General features: G+C 34.5%; 1 protein-coding gene across 7 annotated transcripts in view; it reads right to left on the reverse strand.

Annotated features, from left to right (window-relative positions):
- The window catches only part of CYLD (CYLD lysine 63 deubiquitinase), a 61,347-nt gene that overhangs the window by 31,838 nt on the left and 11,678 nt on the right, over positions 1-17,831 (reverse strand). The gene's annotated exons all lie outside the window — the stretch shown is intronic.

Below are 17,831 nucleotides of genomic sequence, written 5' to 3' on the forward strand. Positions count from 1 at the left end.
AGACTGGATAGCTCTAACGACATGAAGTTAAACAGGGACAAATGTAAAGTCCTGCCATATGTCCCCCAAATCAACCATACAAATATAGATCAGAAGCAGAAGTACATGTGAACAAAATTGGGGATTTAAGTCAAGCGTAAGTTCAGGAATCATTAATTCATTAGTTTATAAGTGCATTCATTTAGTCAAGAAATACCACCAACTCCATGCAAGGAAGGCATTACCGTGTCTCTGGTAATATAATTCAAACTGTGACAGGGCTGTCCCAAAATCTTTTCTGCTAAAGTCCTGTTCTATTGCAATAATTAGTCTACATACAGACTACGGTATTTTGTTCCCCTCTAGGTGTCCAAGTGTGAAGGTGTCTTTAACAAACCAGGTCTTATTCAGAATATCTGGAAGGCATGCCATATGAGAAATGGCTAAAATGACTCAAACTATTTAGGCTGGAGAACAGAAGATGTAGGTGTCAAGGACACTCATCTTTGAATATCTGAGGGTTGCTACAAGGAAGAGAGGCTGGATTTGTCCTAACTTCATCCCCAGTTAGAACTAGAATCAATGAGGGAAGTTACAGGAAGGTAGAGGTAAGCACGTATCATACAAGGAGAGACTTTTTCACAATTAGATTTGTCTAAAATGAAATACTCTAATTTTCTTCAGGACAAAGTGACTCTTCTATCAAATGAACAGATAAGTAATCTTTTAGCTATACTGGATACATGCAAACTGAAACATACGTATGACATTACTCACTGAAGCACTGTTTATAATAGCAAAAGATTGAAAACAGCCTTAATGCCCATCAGTAGGGGACTGGTTTCAAAAAATTGATACATTTATAAAATGAAATACAATGCAATAATTTAAGCAAAAGATTAAGTATGCAATTTATGTACTAATATAAAATGATCCCTATGATAGATCTACTGTTAGCTTTTTTTAAAAAGGTGCAACTTACTCTTCTGGGAAGATAAGTTGGTGTACTTTTTCCTATTCCTCCTGATAAGTACAGCTAAAAACTCTGGATGTAACATATAAAACAAAACAGAGAAGCCTCTGAAAGGCAAAGAGGAGAAGGCAGATCAGCTAGGGAGCACGGGACCTAAGGAGTGACACGAGATTTCCCTGGGTTTTCTTATTGCCTCATATATCCCAGACTTAGAGCTGAAGAAGGCAGCAACCTGGAAATGCCAATGGGGAGAGACAAAAGAAACTGCCAACAAAGGTATCCTCTCATTAGTCAAAGAATGAGAAAAGACAAACCCTAGTTAGACAGAAACTTTTAGACAATAATCCCTCTATTGCAACCAAACACAGCGGCCACACCCACTCCAACAAAGGCCAAGCGGGGAATCTGGACTTCTGTCTCCACCTGACAATAATGAGGTGACACACACCCCTTGAAGCGGCAAAAACAAACTTTAAATATGATCTAGAATCTCAGAATATAATACCCAACTGTCCAAGTTTCAAATAAAAATCACTCATTATACCAAGAACCAGGAAGATGCCAAAAAGTAAATTAATTTAAAAAGACAGTCAATAAATGCCAACACTGAGATGACAGAGATGTTAGAATCATCTGACAAAGATCTGTAAAGCAATCATGGTGAAAATGCTTCAATAAGCAATTACAAACACACTTAGGAAAAAATGAAAAATATAAAACTTTTTACATAAAAGATAAAGAGAAAGGAATCTTAGCATACCACTAAACAAAGTCATCAAACCACAAAGGAAGAGAGCAAGAGAAGGGAACAGAGAAGAAATACAAAAACAGCCAGAAACACTGGACTCCATAAAAATCAAAATCTTTTGTTTTGTGAAAGACTCTGTTAAGAGGATGAAGAGATAAGCTACAGACTGGGGAAAAAAATATTTGCAAAGGACTAGTGTCTAGGATATATAAAGAATTCTCAAAATTCAACAGAAAAAAGCAAATAATCCAATGAAAACATGGGCAAAAGAGATGAAAACAAAATTCACTAAAGAAGATACATAAATGGCAATCAGTACATGAAAATAGATATTCAACATCATGAGCTATCAGGGAAATTCAATTAAAACCACAGTGAGATATGACTACACACATCTCAGAATGGCTCAAATAAAAAATAGTGACAATACCAAATGGTGGTGAGGATGTGGAAAAACTGGATCACTCATAGATTGTTGATGGTAATGTAAAATGGTACAGCCACTCTGGAAAAGTGTGGCAGTTTCTTATAAAGCATGCAAGTACCACATGACCAGAAGTGGCACACCTGGATATTTACACCAGAGAAATGAAGACTTATGTTCACTTGTGTTCACTCTACACAAATGTTTATAAGCATTAATTATAACAGCTAAAAACTGGAAACAAATCAGATGTCCTTCAATGGGTAAACTGTTAAACAAATAGTGGTATAGCCATAACATGGACTATAACTCAGCAATAAAAAGGAATAAACCAGTGATACAACATGGATGAATCTCTAGAGAATTATGCTGAGTAAAAAAAGCTGATCTCAAAAGGATTCTTGAAATGACAGAACTGTAGAAATGAAGAACAAATTAGTGGATGCCAGGGTTAAGCGGACAAGACGGGCAGTGTGACAATAAAAAGGCAACATGAAGTATACTTGTGGTAATGGGAATGTTCTGTATATTGACCATATCAATGTCAACACCCTGGTTGTGATCTTACACTGTAGTTGTATAAGATGTTCCTTTGGGGAAAACTGTGCAAGGGGTACACAAGATCTCTCTGTATTATTTCTTACAACTGCATGCAAATATATAATAATCTCAAATATTTTTAAATCATATATCTGACAAAAGGCTTATATTCAGATTTATAAGAATTCTCAAAACCCAATAATAAAAATAAATTAATAAGAAATTGGCCAAAGATTTGCACAGATACTCCACCAAGGAAGATATACAGATGACAAATAAGCACATAAAAAGATGTTCAACATCACTGGCCATCAGGAAAATGAAAATTAAAGCTACAACTAGATGCCACTATATAGCTATTAGAATAGATAAAATTTATAAGACTGACCATACCAAGCGCTGGCAAGGACATGCAAAAACTGGGATTCTCACACATTGCTGCTGGGAATGTAAAATAGTATAACCACTTTGGAAAGACCATTTGGCAGGTTGCTATTGTTTTGTTTTTAAAGTTCAACAATCACCTACAATAGTACCAGCCATTCCACATCTGGGTATTTACCCAAGAGAAATGAACACCTATGTCCATACGAAGACTTATACATGAATTTTCATAGCAGTATTATTCATAATAGCCACAAACTAAATAGAAACAAGCCAAATATCCACCAACAAGTGAATGAAAAAACAAACTGGTATATCCTTATGCTTATAGGGAAAACACACTGTCTTTCCCTTTGTTCTCATGCTCAAAACAATTGTGACACTTCTGGCCACCAAATGTGTGAGGAGTTTTCCCACACTAAGCTGTGACACCAGCTGGGTGTCCTACAATTCAGTTTGGTTCTGACGCTATCTACCTAGGGTTAGAGGCAAATCCCACAAGTTAAGGGCTCAGTCCCAAAAGACCGTAAGCTTTGCGGTAACCTGCAAGCTCTCAAAACCCCATACTTTGGGAATGTTTATGGAGACTTCATCAGATAGGCATGCTTGATTATTAACTCAATTTCCAGCTCCTCTCCCCTCGCCAGGGGATGGGGCTGTGGCTGAAGTTCTAATCATGGCTTGGTCTCTGTAGTGACCAGCCCTCCATCCAGGAGCCCACTAAGAATCACCTCATAAGAACAAAAGACACTTCTATCACCCAGAAAATTCCAAAGGATTTTAGGAGCTCTGTGTCAGGAACCTGGGTCAAAGACCAAACATTAGCAAGACTCAGGGGCAGAGACATATATATATTATACATTTATATATATTATATATACATTATACACACATATAATATATATAATGCATATATATAATATATATTATACATATATAATATATATTATTCATATATAATATATATATATTATTTCTCACTACAGAATGGAATACTTCTCAGCAACAAAAGGGGCACGTGGATGAGTCAACAAATAATTACGTTGAATGAAATAAGTCAGACCAAAAAAAAAAGAATACATCCTGAGTTACTCCATTTATATAAAATTCTAGAAAAATGTGAACAAATGTATACTGACAGAAAAAAGATCAATGGTTGCCTAGATTTTGGAGGATGGGACATGCAGAGTGGAAGGAAGCAAACACAAGGGGCATACCTTGGGGTGATGGACATGCTCACTAGCTTGACTGCGGTAAAGGTCTCACTGGTCTACACATTCGTTAAAACATAACAAACTATAAACTTAAAATATGTGCAGTTTACTGTATGTCAGTTAAAACTCACTAAAATTGTTAAGATTATAAAAAGAAGGTACAAAAAAGTGTATAAAATATGTAAACACTGAACAAAGAAACGAATTAATCAAGAAGGATACAGAAGATAATTAGGTAGTTGGGGGGCAATGCTAGGAGGAAAAGGTCTCATACACCCTTTGAAAATTCTGTGCGAACATGAATGTACTATATAATCTGAAAAATAAAATTAGTATTACATTCCTAACCCCCAAAACTAAAAAAGACAACACAGATTGGACTAAGAAATGCAGAAATTTAGGGGAGGCACTAATTGATATGCTTCATCACAACAGATTTAAGAACCTGAATATAATGTCAAATTAGATATGTTAGAGGTTTTTAACATTTAAAACAGTAACAAACGGGACTTCCCTGGTGGCGCAGTGGTTAAGAATCTGCCCGCCAATGCAGGGGACATGGGTTCCATCCCTGGTCCAGGAAGATCCCACATGCCACGAAGCAACTATGCCAGTGTGCCACAACTACTGAGCCTGCACTCTAGAGCCCATGAGCCACAACTACTGAACCCACGCACCACAACTACTGAAAGCCGGAACACCCTAGAGCCCGTGCACCACAACTACTGAGCCCACACGCCGCAACTACTGAAGCCTGCACTCTCTAGGGCCCGTGTGCTGCAACTACTGATGCCCACATGCCTGGAGTCCACGCTCCACCACAAGAGAAGTCACCGCAATGAGAAGTCCACGCACCGCAATGAACAGTAGCCCCAGCTCGCCACAACTAGAGAAAGGCCGTGCACAGCAACGAAGACCCAAACGCAGCCAAAAACAAATAAATTAATTTAAAAATTTAAAAAAATAAAACAGTAATGAAGAAAGGAAAAACTCTTAACAGGTTGAAGACTCCTGCATTTTTAGTCAATGGTATTCTTCAGAAGCCTACTGTAACAAGCAATTGAATAGGATGAATTCTTTCCTAATCTCATCAACTGTTCAACTGCTTCCAAAAAAATTTTTTTAATTCTGTAAATAATTTTGTCCTACGAGTGAAGGTAATAGGGCAAGAAAGAAACTAAGAAACTAAATGAGATTATGACTATTTTCTTCTTTCTCAAGAAATGGGTGTTAATGATGACATGAAATATAGATGAAGACCTATTTAAATAAATGAAATTAATTTTCATTTAGACAACTTTGCTTTTTAAGTCTATTTGCAGGCTTTATTTTGTTGGCAAAAAAGTATAATTGGTGTATTATGTAATAAAAGCTGGTATCATTCCTAATTATCTTCTATTCATGGTTTATGAAAATAAAGGTTTAAAAGAAAAAAAAAAGCATTCTTTGCCTTGCCTGTCACACTGCTCTGAGAGCCAGTAACAATGACAATGATAGCCACTGATCTATAAGATCAAAGTTTGCCTGACAAGTGATTCCTAAGAGATTCATGTAACTAATTTTGATTATTTTAATCCTACATCACTATTTAAATAAAATGTAATTGTAAATGTTTTTGAAGATAAATGCTACTAAAGATGAATTCTTTGTGAGGTTATATATAATTCCATCACATGAAAAATAGAAATGGTAGCTTTTTCTTTTCTTTTCTTCTTAAGTGCTACTGTAGAAACCAAGATCATTTACATTTCAAACCAAATCGAGATATGGAAAAAGTATCCAGAAAGAAATACAGCTCTGGAGTTTGAAAAAAAGGGGGTGGGGGCATTTCAAATCTTTATTCTATGGCAAACTGAGAAAAACACAATCAATTATACATAAGCCAACCTCATATTTCAGGTATCTTTTTCTTTCTTAAATTATAATACTGAACTAATGATTTCCCCAGCCTCCCAACTTACTTGATATAATGAATTATATTTAGTTGTAAAATGGAAAATTTAAAGAAATTCAATTAAGGTAGGTAAAAAGGATGGTTATACTAATAAGGTTTTGAGCTTTCAAAAGTACCCTTTGGACATTTAAAAAAAAAAAAAAGGTAAGAAAGAAAGAAAAAGAAATACCCACAGAGATATTTGATTTGGTAAAACAAGTTAAATTACATTTATCCATGTGGTTCTGGTGAGACGATATTAGCATAGAGTTGATTATCCCTGTAAGAATAAATAATGAAAGAAAATTGATTTTACAAGGGATTCCCTTTAGCTATCTAGCAAGTTAACATTATAAAATTAGCATAACTCACAGAATTTGCTTATTAGGACAGGGCTTCTCAACCTCGGCAAGGATAACATTTCGGACCAGATCTTTTTTTGCGGAGGGCTGCTTGCTGCATTGTAGGATGTCTAGCAGCATCTCTGTCTCTATCCCCTAGATTCAAGCAGCACTCCTACCCCAGATGCGATGATCAAAAATGTTTCCAGACGTTGCAAAATGTCTTCTGGGGGCAAAATCACCACAGGTGGAGAACTACTGGCTTACAACTAAAATGACCTTCTTATGAAGGTTTTGTACTAATGCTAAAAGTAAAAGTAAAACAAAACAAAAAACTTTAAAAGTTGCTTAACATACCAAAAAACAACAACAAAAAAGACCAGTAAACTGTGACAGACTCAAAAGAAAAAACTGCAATGGATACCAATGCATGGATGATTCTGATGTTGTAATTGGCAGAAAAGAATTGTAAAGAGGTTATTATAACTATGCTTAATGAAGTAAAGAAAAATATGCTTACAGTGAAGGAGAAGATAGGATCTCATCAGAGAAATAAAAACTAGAGAAACAAAAAAAGGAACTGGATGGAAAGTCCTAAAATACTTTTAAAAACTTAAAAATACAATATCTCAAAAAATAATGTATTGGATGTGTTAAAAGCACAATGCGGATAAAAGAGGGGGAAGTGAATAAAATTGAAGGTAGAACAATAGAATTATCTAAAGAACAGAGGGACTAAAATTTGAAAAAAAATTAACAGAACCTTAAGGATAAGGGACAATACGAAAAATTTTGACATATATCAAATTGAAGGTACAGGAAGAGAGAACACTGAAAGGAACAGAAAAAACATTTGAAGGAAAAATGGCTAGACATTTCCTACTTTGTTAAAAAATATAAATTTACAAATCCAAGAAGTTTAGCAAATGCTAACCAGGATAAAGATGAAGAAAATCATGCTAGGCACATCATAGTTAAATGCTGTAAGCCAAATATAAAGTCTTCAAAGCACCCAGAGAAAAACAACATATTACATTACATACAGGGTCACAATGATTCAAGCTACTGATGACTTTTCATCAGAAACTATGAAGGCCAGAAAATCATAGAAAACCAACTTTAAAGCAGAGTTCTATATATACCCAAAATATCCTTCAAATATGAAGGCAAGATAAAGACATTCTCAAAGAAAATTAAGAGAAATTCATTTCTAGAAGACTTCACTTCAACAAACACCACAAGAAGTTCTTCAGGATGAAGGAAAATGATAAATAGATGCACAGATCTTTTAATTATTTAAAATATAAATAATTATTTCAACAAAAATAACATTTTCTTGTGCATTTTTAAAGTACACAGATGTAATGTACATGACAATTAATAGCATAAATAATGAGGAAGAAGTAACTAGATTTACATGGTTACAAGGTTTCTACACCTTATACTGATGTATATAATTGGCACAATATTAACCCAAACTAAACTAAAACATTAAGGATATATACTATAATCCCTGGAGAAACCACTAAAAGCAATATTACAATGAAATACAGCTTAAAAACCAATAGATTAATTAACATATAATTCTTAAGAATTTTCAAATAATCTACCAAAAAGGTAGAAAATGACTAAGAAGAATGAAAAACAGAGGGACAAATAGAAAACATAAAAAACAAAAATTACTTTAAGTGTTAATAGATTAAACACAACAACAAAAAGACAGAGATCATCAGAATGGATTTTTTAAAAAATGACATGCTGTCTAAAAGAAAACAAGTGGGATAGAGTGGGAAAATGGAGTAAAGAAGGTGGGGCGGGGGGAAACATCTCAATCCAAAAACACACATTGGGGATAGGGCAGATAAAGTAGGACAAATAGAAAACACACAAGATGGTAGAAATAAATCCAACTGTCAGCAATGATAACTATTAATAGATTAAAATCTTCAGTTAAAATATAAAAATGGTCAAACTATATTAAGAAACCAACTATATGCGATTATAAGAGACATAACTAAAAATAAATGATGAAAAAGAGATATACCTGGAAAATACTAACCAAAAGAAAACCTATCTATATCATACAAAACAGAATTTAAGGCAAAAAAAAAAGAAAAAATTACTGGAGATGGAGGCAGTCACCACATAATGAGAAATCACTTAGAAGATACAACAATTCTCAATTCTAGGTACCTAAAATTTCTAAACTTGTATGTAGCAAATAATAATTTCAAAATTAAAGGAAACACTTATAGATTAAGAAGAAATTAACAAATCCATCATCATATGAGGATGTTTTAATACACCTGTTCAGTAACTGTTAGACCTCACAATTAAAAACTCAGTAATGATACATAAAATTTGAATAGCATAATAAATTAGCTTGACCTAAGGGACACATAAAATATGCATGAACTACATGCAACTGTAATTGAAAACACATTCTTTTCAAGTACACACAGAACATCTCCGAAAATTGATCATGTACTAGGCCACAAAGCCAGCCTCAACAAATGTCAAAGGATTAGTATCATATTCTCTCACCATATCAATCAAATTGAAAATTAATAGCGATAAAAACAGACACCTGAAAATTTTTTAAGTACATTTTAAAATAGTTGATGAATTACATTAAAAAAATCATGAAGGAAATTACAGAACACTTCAAATTTAATGGTAACAAGATAACTATATCTCAAAGTTTATGGAATGTAGGTATTTGGGTACACAGAGAGAATCTATAGCCTTAGATGCTGTACACTAGAAAAAAAGACTAAAAATTAACAAGCTAAGCATTCAAACTAAACAGTTTAGAAAAAAATAGAATAAATCCACAAAAAGTCAAAGAAAAAATAATTTTTTAAATTACTGAAACAGAAAATCAATATATCTAGAAAGGATTAAGAAATCCAAAAGATGGTTTTTTGAATAAATGAAAGTGAGAATCCTCTGGCAAGATTGCTTTTCTCTGTCTGCCTTATTTCACTTAGCATAATGCCCTCATAGTCCAACCACATTGTCATAAATGGCAGGATTTCCTTCTTTCTCATGGCCAAATAATATTCCACAACATCTTCTTTATCCATTTATCCGTTGATGGACATTTTGGTTGTTTCCATATCTTGGCTACTGTAAATAATGTTGTAATGCATATGGGAGTGCAGACATCTTTCTGAGATCCTGTTTTCATTTCCTTTGGATATACATCCGGAAGTGGGCTTGTTGGATTGTAGGGTAATTCTATTTTTAATTTTTTGAAGAAAAAGGCAAATACTATATGATCTCATTTATATGTGGAATCTGAAAAGGACAAACTCAGAAAAACAGAGAGTAGCGTGGTGGTTACCCTGGAGTGGCGGGTGGAGTGGCTAATCATTAAAAAAGAAACAGTGTACGATTCCACTTAAATGAAGTACTTAGAGTAATCCAAATCATAGAGACAGGAAATAGAACAGCAGTTGCCAGAGGCTGAGGGTAGGGGAGAGATGGGCGTTTACTGCTTAATGGGTACAGAGTTTTACAAGATGAAAAGCATTAAGGAGGCAGATGGTGATGATTGTTACACAAAATTATGAATGTGTTTAATACCACTGAACTGTACATGTAAAAATGGTTAAGATGGTAAGTTTATGCCATATGCACTTTACCAAACAAAAATGTTTTTTAATTTAAACATATGCATTTAAAAAAATTTTTTTTTAATTTTACCCCAACACTTTCCAAGGAACAGGCCCTTCCTGAGGCAAGCCCATTCCAGGGCACTATGTGAAAAAATTTTTAAACATGCAATGCAAATTTGTTCTTTAATTTTGAAACATGCAAAAATTAGCAAACTGGACCAAGCAATGCATGACTCATGATAAAACTGGACTTATATCAGGAATGTAAGGCTAATTTAATATTAGAAAATTAGCAGATTAAAAGAAAAGAAACATAGGACTATTTCAATATATAAAGAAAAAAGTTTGATAAAACTTAGGGACTTCCCTGGTGGTGCAGTGGTTAAGAATCCGCCTGCCAATGCAGGGGATATGGGTTCAAGCCCTGGTCTGGGAAGATCCCACATGCCGCGGACCAGCTAAACCCATGCACCACAGCTACTGAGCCTGCGCTCTAGAGCCCGCTAGCCACAACTACTGAGCCCATGCGTCTAGAGACTGTGCTCTGCAACAAGAGAAGCCACTGCAATGAGAAGCCCATGCACCGCAACAAATAGTAGCCCCCGCTCGCTGTAACTAGAGAAAGCCCGCATGCAGCAACGAAGACCTGACCCAACACAGCCAAAAAAAAAAAAAAAATTCAATATCCACTCATGATAAAACTCTTTGAAAATGGGGAATAGTGGGTAACTTCTATAACCTGATAAATGACAGCAACAACAATAAAATCCTATGATGAACATCATACTTCATAGTGCAATGCTGAAAGCATTCACTTTAAGATCAGGAGCAAGGCCAAGATGCCTCCTATCACCACTTCTATCCAATATTATATTTACAGGGACACTAGGATAACAAAACCATATTTTAAAAATGAAAGATATAAGGATTAGAAGGAAGAGGTAAAACAGTATTTGCAGATGATAATGACTTGCTACTAAAAAAGTAATCTACAGATAAACTGTGAATAAAAGATTTTAATAAGATTGTTTATAACAAAACTCAGCATACAAAAGTCAACTGAGATAGTACTTCACACCCACTAGGATGGCTAGAATCAGAAAGTCAAATAACAACAAAAAAATGAAGAAATCAGAATTCTCATACATCGTTGTAAAATGTGAAATGGTGCAGCCACTTTGGAAAACAGTCTGGCAGTTCCATAAATGATTAAACATGAGCTACTATATGACCCAGCAATTCCATTCCTAGATATATACCCAGGAGACATGAAAGCATACATCCACACAAAAACCCGTACACGAATGTTTGTAGCAGCATTATACATTATAGCCAAAAGATGGAGGGAACCCAAGTGTCATCAACAGATGAATGGATAAACAAAATGTGGTATATTACTACAGTGGAGTATTATTCAGGCATAAAAAAATGAAGTACTGATATATGCTATCACATGGATGAACCTTGAAAACATTATGCTAAGTGAAAGAAGTCAGTCACAAAAGAGCACAGATTATATTATTCTATTTATATGAAATGTCTACAATAGGCAAACATACAGAGACAGAAAGTAGACTGATGGTTGCCTAGGACTGAGGAGGATGAAGGGATAATGGAGTTATAGCTAAAAGGTACAAGGTTCCTTTTTGAGCTGATGAAAATGTTCTCCAATTGACTGTTGTGATAACTATACATATCTGTAAATACACTACAAGACACTGAATTGTATGGCTTAAACTAGTGAATTATATGGTATGTGAACTAGATCTCAATACAACTGTTTTTATAAGTAGACTATATTTCTACTTACCACCAAAAAACTATTAGAAAATATGTTTTACTTTATAATGTATCAGAATACATGCAAGAAATGGAGAAAATTATAAAATTTTACTAAAAAGAGATTAAACAAATGAAAGGCTATACATTGTTCATGTATTAGAAGTTTCAAGATAATAGAAATGTCAATTTTCCTCAAATCATTCCACAGCTTAACTGCAATTCCAATCAAAATCCCAACAGAACTCTCATAGTATTTGAGAAGCTGACTGTTAAATTTACAGTGAAGAGTCAAAGGCCAATCACAGCCAAGACACTCATTAAGAAAAAGAACAAGCTCAGGGTTTATTGTTTTGCTCGTCTGATGTCAATTAAAACACTTGGTTATTAATTTTAATAAATCTTTTTAGTTATAAAATAGAAAAAGGAAAAAGAACAAGAAGGGAAATGTACTCTTACAGCTGTAAGACTTCTTCTAAAGCTATGATGATAAAGGCCTAGAGGTCTTAATGTAGACAAAGAGTAGAGCCCAGACAGAGATCCATATATACATATGGATCACGTTAGAACGTGATTTATACCCAGCAAGCACGGTAGTGAAAACTGGGTATATGTACCTCATATCCTACACAAAATAAAATCTAGGTGTATTATACACTTAAATGTGAAAAGCAAAACTATTAAACTTTTAGAAGACAATATAGAATAACAGGAAAACTCAGAAGAGCAATGAGACAGGACTAGGGCTCTTATTAAAACATATTATAAAGAATCATTAAAAACAATGTGGTGCTGAAGCATGAGCAGACAGAATAGAAAGTCCAGAAATAACTGAAGTATATGTGGGAGTTTAGTATGATGAAAGTGGCATCTCAAAGGAGGAAGAAAAAGATGGACTTTTTAATAAATGGTGTTGGGACAAGTGGGTAACTATCTGGGCAGGGGGGTGGAAACTAAATTAGATCCATATTTCACATCATACACCATATAAAATAAAAATGGATCAAAGATATAAATGTAAAAAATAAAACCACAAGAGTACTAGAAGAAAACATGGAGAAATTCCTTTATAACCTTGGAATGACAAAATCCAGATGCCTCTAAACAAATTTGATAAACTCAGCTATGTAAAAATTTTAAATCCTGTGTGACAAAAATCACCTAAAGCAAAGTCAAAAGACATTAAACTAAGTGAAATAAGCTATATACAAAGGACAAATATTGTATGGATTCCACTTACATGAGGTATCTAGAATTGGCAAACTTACAAAGACAGAAAGTAGAGAACAGAAGTTACCAGGGGCTGAGGGAAGAGAGAAATGGGGAGCTATTTCTAAATAGGTATAGAGTTTCTGTTTGAGATTATGAAAAAGGTCTGGAAACGGCAGTGATGGTTGCACATCATTGTAAATATACTTAATGCCACTGACTGTACACTTAAAAATGGTTAAAATGGTGAATCTTATTACATATATTTTATTACAATGTTTAAAAATGAGGACAATCAGATAAGCAAACAATTAAAAACACTAATGACAAATGAGGGTTGGGGACAAATGAGACAGGAACATTTGCACCTCGTATCACAAAAGAGTTTACAACCCTAACACATAAAGAAGAAACTGGTCAGAAAAAAAATGATAATCCAATTTTTTAAAATAAACAATAAATATGTATAAACAGTCCACAGAAAGAGAAATACAAATTTCTCTTAATCATACAAAAGGATGCTCAACCACTTCATCACAGATACGCAAATTAAAACTATACTGAAATATATCTTTCACCTATCAGATTGGAAAAAAAATCTATGACAAGGCTATAAAAAATCCCCCTCATGAAACCCTCCTATGCTGTTGGTGAGAATGTAAACTGTTGCAGCCACTATGGAAAAGAGTGTGGAGATTCCTTAAAAAACTAAAAATAGAGGGACTTCCCTGGCAGTGCAGTGGATAAGTCTCCACGCTCCCAATGCAGGGGGCCCGGGTTCGATCCCTGGTCAGGGAACTAGATCCCACATGCATGCCACAACTAAGAGTTCGCATGCCACAACTAAGGAGCCCACATGCTGCAACTAAGGAGCCCTCATGCTGCCTCCCACAACTAAGACCCGGTGCAACCAAATAAATAAATAAATATTTTTTTAAAAAAACTAAAAATAGCGCTACCATATGATCCAGCAATCCCAATCCTAAGCATATATCTGAAGAAAACTCTAATTCAAAAAGATACATGCACCCCAATATTCACAGCAGCACTATTTACAATATCCAAGACATGGAAGCAACCTAAATGTCCAGCGACAGATGAAAGGATAAAGAAGATGCGGTATATGTATACAATGGAATGTTACTCAGCCATAAAAAAGAATGAAATAATGCCATTTGCAGCAACACGGATGGACCTAGAGATTATCATACTAAGTGAAGTAAGTCAGACAAAGACAAATATCATATGATATCACTTATTTGTGGAATCTAAAATATTATACAAATGAATTTATTTGCAAAACAGAAACAGACTCACAGACACAGAAAACAAACTTACGATTACCAAAGGGGAAAGGGGGTGGGGAATGGGTAAATTAGGAGTTTGGGATTAGCAGAAACAAACTACTATATAAAATAGATTAACAACAAGGTCCTACTGTATAGCACAGGAAACTATATTCAGTATCCTGTAATAAACCATAATGGAAAAGAATTTGTGTACACACACACACACACACACACACACACACGTGTATATATATATGTAAAACTGAATCACCTTGCTGTACACCAGAAACACAACACTGTAAATCAACTATACTTCAACAAAAAAATAAAAATAAATCACCCTCACACTCTGCTGGTAGGAATATAAATTGTTATATCCACTACTGAAAGCAGTTTAGCAGTATCTAGAACAATACAAATGAATGCAGCTTTTCACCAAACAATCCCACTTCTGGGAATTTATCCTATAGATAAGTTAAGCACATGTGGAAAATATATATGTACAAGGCTATGCAGCATTGTTTGTAATAGTAAAAAATTAGAAACAATCCAAATATCCATCAATAAGAATCAATAAATTATGGAACCACAATACAATGGAAAAATGAACACTGTAAATAATGAGAAGAACCTCTCTATTCAGATATACAAAGAGCTCCAAGATATAGAGTGAAGAGAATAAAGCATGTTCCGTGTAAATACTATGCTTCATGCCTAAAAAGGGAAGAAAGACTATGTATTTATATTGTGTAAAGAAACTCTGGAAAGATATACAAGAAACTGAAAAAAAATAGTTACTAGTGGGAGGCAAGGAGTGGAGTGAGGGGGCAACTGCAGCAGAGGGGATAAGAATGGAAACAAGATACCCTCCTATATTGTTTCATTATTTTGATTTGAGCTATGTGAATGCATTTCTTATTAAAAATTATTTTAGTAACTTGATAGTTACTAAACTCAACGGTATTTGTATTGGTCAAAACTCAAATGATACAATGTATATTTCATTACATGTATGTCTTTTATCTCAAAAGGAAAAAAAAAACTAAATACTTATCGCTAGTTAATGATATGCGCGCTGAAGTATTTAGGAGGAAGTGTACTGATGTCTGTAACTTATTTTGAGATGCATTAAAAAAAAGGTGGATCAGTGCATGGATAGAGGGATGGATAAACAGATGATAAAGCAAGTACAAAAATATTAAATGTAGACTCTAGGTCATAGGAATAGGGATGTTCAGTATAAAATTCTTTCAACTTTTCCATATGTTTGAAATTTCATAATAAAATGTTGAAAAAATATTTTATTAAAAGTTTAAAATAGAGAACTCATAAATCAATAAATAAATCAACAGAAAACTGAGCAAAGACACAAACAGGTATTTAATAGAAGACACAAATGTTCCATAAACATATGAAAAGTTATTCAACCCTACTTGTAATCAGGGAACTACAAATTAAAACCACCTTGAGATACCATTTCCCAAAGGCATCAGATTGGCAAAAATGTTAATCAGTACCAAGTGTTGAAGAGGATACGCAAATACGCAAAACCCAAACATCCATTAACATTAGAATGGGTTATTAAATCATGAGGTATTCACACAATGAAATATACTATGAAGCAGTGAGGGTGAACAGACTACTAATACCATCATCTACAGGAAAGACTCTCAAAATACACTTTAAGTAAATGATGCAAGCATTAAAGAATACAATCACTGTGACTCTGTTTATACTAAGTTTAAAAACAGGCTAAACTAAACAATATATTATATAACACCCCAATATACCACCTCAATCCAAGCCACCATCCTCTATCTCTCATATGGATAATTGCAACAGTCCTCCTCCTGATTTCCCTGTTTTTGCCTTCTAACACGAAGCCAAAGCGATCATTTTAAAATGTAAGTTAGGGTTAAGTTGTCCTTCACTCAAAACCCACCTGAGCTCCCCATCTCCCTCAGAGTAAAGCCAAGAATCCATACACCAGCCCACTTGGCCCTGCCTGGTCCAGCTCCACTACCTCTCCTATCACTCTCCCTCGTTCAAGCCACAATGAACCCCTTGCTATTCCTCAAGCTGGCCAAGCCCTCAGATCTCCTTCATGTCAAGAGCTCCAATGTCACCACATTAGAGAGGCTCACTGGGACTACCCTATATAAAGTAGAAGAATCCCACCCCTCACACCCCAGCACTCCCCTTCCACCTTGCCTTGTCATTCTGCATGCAATCACCATCTAATTGACCATAAGTCTTATTTATTGTCTGTCTTCACTCACTAGAATAAAACCTCCATGTGGGAAGACCTTTTACCTGTTTTGCTTCCTACTATATCCTCAACACCTAAAAGAAGCCTAAGGCTTTAATAATATTTGATGAAGGAACAACCCTTTACAAAACTGTTTTTAAACAATAAGCATTTATTGTAACATTAAAAAGTATTTTGATTTATAAGATCACAAATTGTGTTTTTCCATAAGCAGTCATGAAAAGGTAAATTAAATATTACTAGATAAAATATAAAGCACATGTATGCTTTCCACTGAATTTAAACCATTTGTTTCCAAAGGGAAGCAAAGAAATAGCTAAGAATACAATGTGTAAGAAATTAAAAACTGATTTTAAAGAAGTCAAGGAAAACAAAGTATGTCAGAGTTTTACAAAGCAAAATCAAAATAAAGCTATCATTTGAATCCCATACCTCCAACTAAATTAATGTACTCTTGCTGTGAGGCTAAAAGCTAACGTAGAAAGCATTTCCTAACTCAGCAAAACAAGCATTTATTACTTGCCAAGCCAACAGGGAAACAGGTAGGACAAAGAGGGCAGGCTAGAAGGAATCTCAAGGATCGCCTAGTATTAGCCCCTTCGTTTTTACAAAAAGAGAAACTGAGGACCTGAAATGACCTTTTGAGCTTTGGGAAACTCAAAAGTGTTATGTGTCAAAATCAACAGTAATGAAATAACACTGGAAGCAAAAACAACATTTTGTTCAGTTGTGATCCTTGCTATAGTAAAATTCAGTTTTTAAAGAATTAAAGACAAAATACATCTCCATGGAGACAATATTCCCAAGTATACATGAGAGGCTGAGAATCATGTTCTTCTGTGCAGGGCTTCACATCCTAAGTATACACACAGGATTTGGGGTGAGGAGGTACTGAAAAGGTCAGAGCTTTATAATCAGACAAGTCTGGATTTGAATTTTGGCTCTACCAGAATCAACTAGGATGTTACTTGATCCTAGTCGGTCTTATCTCTATCTAAGCCCCAGTTTTTTATCAGCAAAATGGGGATAATTAAGACCTACCTTATAAGTTTGTCAAGAATGTAGAAACTAATTAAGAATTAATGTCCAATCTAATTAAGAGATTCATCATTTGTGGCTACTGAATGCA

Source organism: Mesoplodon bidens (assembly GCF_964165515.1).
Source record: "Mesoplodon bidens genome assembly, chromosome: 18".
Taxonomy (NCBI): Eukaryota; Metazoa; Chordata; class Mammalia; order Artiodactyla; family Ziphiidae; genus Mesoplodon; species Mesoplodon bidens.